This window comes from Dufourea novaeangliae, unplaced genomic scaffold, assembly GCF_001272555.1.
Source record: "Dufourea novaeangliae isolate 0120121106 unplaced genomic scaffold, ASM127255v1 scaffold445, whole genome shotgun sequence".
Classification (NCBI taxonomy): domain Eukaryota; kingdom Metazoa; phylum Arthropoda; class Insecta; order Hymenoptera; family Halictidae; genus Dufourea; species Dufourea novaeangliae.
In genome coordinates, this window is record NW_015374315.1 from 302717 (window position 1) to 305967 (window position 3251).

Below are 3251 nucleotides of genomic sequence, written 5' to 3' on the forward strand. Positions count from 1 at the left end.
GGTTGAGCCTGCTCGGAACTCTAGCCCCTTCTCTCTCTCGGTCCGTCGCGTTCCGCTAGTGGCAGTGGCCGGGTCGTTGCATAATTTAAAATTCAGGGGTGGCCCTGCCACGGTTAAGGGAGAGGGTGAACGCGAGAGGAAAAAGGAAGACGAAACAGCCAGGAAGAAGGTGACACACACACACAGACCTGCGGAAAAAAGGGGTGTAGGGGCGGAGAGGGTACGGGCTAGCGCGCAACCCTTCTCCTGCCGATCTGGAACAATAAACACCGTGGAAAGGGTGACCCCGTGGTATCGGACGGATATAACCTTGCTCAGGTACGCGCGATTTTGCATAGATCTCCATACGTTACGTGTCCCTTTTCTCTCTTGGGCTGGCGTTTAAAGGTCCAGGTATACATCCGAACGGTGTCATCCCTATGGGAAAGTGTATGCAAACCATTGTGACCCCCGCGTTCGTCCGTTCCCGCTCGACCGAGACGAGGTAGAAAGATCACACCCCTGAGATAGATGCTCGTCTCCGAGGTATCGTCGTCGAACCGTGAGGATGGATGCCAAAACCCTTTCCTTCCGTCCTTCCTTCCTTCCGTCGCCCTTCGAACTTCCCCACTCGCTATTCGACGCTATCGTGCATACGTAAAGAGTTCGTCTATCCTCGGCCATGGTGTATTCTCGCGTCGATGCTAGAGGTTCTCGGTTCGGGACCAATCGCCCCAAAACCGTAACAGACCGAGGGAGGGAGACCGTTTCGTTCCCCATTGTTAGGCAAAGGTGTAACCGCCGACAAACGATTGCCAAGAGCTTTTCCGGCGACCGTTTTTTTTTTTCGTCCTCCCGAAACACATCACGGCTGCACTTCGTCCGGCGTCTCAACGGATACGTTACAGTGTAAAGTCTCCGAACCATGGGTCCAAGATCAAACGGTAGAATATTATCGATCTTCTCGCGGAAAAAAAAAAAACTTCGTTTTTGCACTCGACGTTTCGAACGTGTAAAGGTTGGCATTCGCGAACGTCACAATTTCCAAGGTGATAAAGCATCGACTAGAAGGTAACGAGGAGGCGAGTTCGCGAAGGTCTACGGTTCATGGTCCGCGGAATACGCGGATCTCGGCACGAGCCAAACAGGTGCAGTCGCGACGCACGGCCGACGTCCTTTGCACCTGATGAAATTAAAATAAACGCAGTCATCTCATTTTCATCCTCATTAGTATACGAGGAACAAGTGGGTTAACGGCTTCCTACGAGCAGGAGAGTCTCGGGGCCCAGACCTTCTCTCCCCTCTGTCTCTCTCTTTTCCTCTCTTTCTTTCGCGCGCGAACGAACGAGCGCGTTCACGTTGCCGCTCTTTTTCCCTCGTCTCATTCACGGGGTAAGGGAATCCCGCATAACATTAAAACCTTTAAGGCCGCCGAGACTCGGTCGCCTCCTCTCGTTTCCACCTTTTGATCGCTGTGCTAGACCGCCTCTCGGAGAAAACCTCCGTTCGAAGAGCGAGCACGCGTGCACGCGACACGCGTCTCGGTTTCCTCGGCTAATCGTCGGCCCGGGACTTTTGTTTAGAGGCCGGTAAAAAACATTGCGTGCTCGAAATCCCTTCTCCGGCCGTGTGTGTTCGACTCGTTGCGTCGAACCTCTCACGGTCGCGTGCCAACTAACCACCTATGAAACAGCCCGTGCCGAGCAAACCTATGCTAATGTATGCCGCGTATGCCGCGTATGCACCGTCCGTCCCGTCTCTCCTGCACTCTCTTTGCTTCCCTTTCCCTCCCTCTCACCCCCGTCTTTTCACGCGCGCACAAACGCCTTTACTTGCTTTCTTCCTTCGCATCTCTTCTTTCTCTCTTTTCGCGTAAGTTGCGCGTGCGCCGAATTCTCGTGTCAAACGAGACGTCCTGTCGTACGCATTTTCACGGTTTCCGTCGAGATTTCCCGGTTGACGACACTCCTTCGAAACTTTATTCGGATTCTCGTGGATTTCTAGATCGAACCACAGTTGTAAATACCCTCGACGGATACCAGTCGCGCGCGCTGCCCCCCCTCTCGTTGTCGGGTGTATTCTATTAAAACGATAGGAAAATGATAAAGCGGTGATTAATGGTGGCGCGCGGAAGGTGAAGGATTAATGGGGAGGGGGGAACTGTAGCCGCCTGACTACCAGATCTCGGTGGGGACGGTATATAATGCTAATGCGAATTGACCGGTGAATGCGAAAGCCCGTTACACACTGTTGCTCGAACGGAGCTGGTAACTTCATTAACCGTGACAAAACGAGACGCGCGCGCGGTTTCACAGAAGAATGCGAGTTGACGTCTTACTGAACTTGCAATGCCCGAGCGAAACCCGAGCCACGGCCACGCCGTTGCCGACACCGGCAGCATCCAACGACGAGGCCCCGTAATATATGCGCGTGTTTGTCATTACGGCCGCTTAATAAATTTGCTCGCTCGCGATGCGATTTATGCGTCTTCGAACGAAAATTAATTCGCTCCCTCGCCGCCTCGGCGATGCGTCATTTTCGTAATTCGACTCGAGACGCAACGACTTTCGCGCCTCTTCCCTCTCGATTCCAGCCTATGGATGACCCATCGTCCAGGGTCCCACGGAGAGAATTCTTTCGACCGTTATGTACGCGAACGGGCAGAAAACTCGCGGTCGATGTCGCGTAGGACGCCGCGAGCAAAGAAGCTCGTGTGGGTGCGTCGACACACCACGGAGTTGGGTCAGTCGGGTGGAATTCATCGACGCGTGGGTCAGACGATCGGCCGTGTTGCTTAGCCCGAGGCTCGAAACGCTCGCGTCACTTCCACGGCTCACACGACCACCTTTCCGAATAACGGAACTCCTCCGTTGCCGTGTTTTTGATGTTTCTGCTCTCCCTTACCCTTCGCCCATCTCCGTTACTCGGTGACCGGACGATTCGTTTCGTTCGACGAACGAACAGGAAGATCGGTTGAAAATTTTAATTCGAAACAGCACGCCGGGATTACACAAGGGCGCAATCCGTTATTAAAAGCAGGGGGAATCGATGCGATCGTTTCCGATGCATCCCTCTCTCTACTTACCTTCGGTGACGAGCTGACGGTGAGTTCCTCCGTCCAGGCCCGTTATGAATTTCAACGGAGAATCCTTTTATTATTTTCCCCGATATCGAAACGGAACGGTGTATTAAACGAAAACAATTACGATTTGACCGGCCGCGATTCCGACCTTAACCGTACCGCGGGGGAAATTGAATTCGTTTCGGCCAAG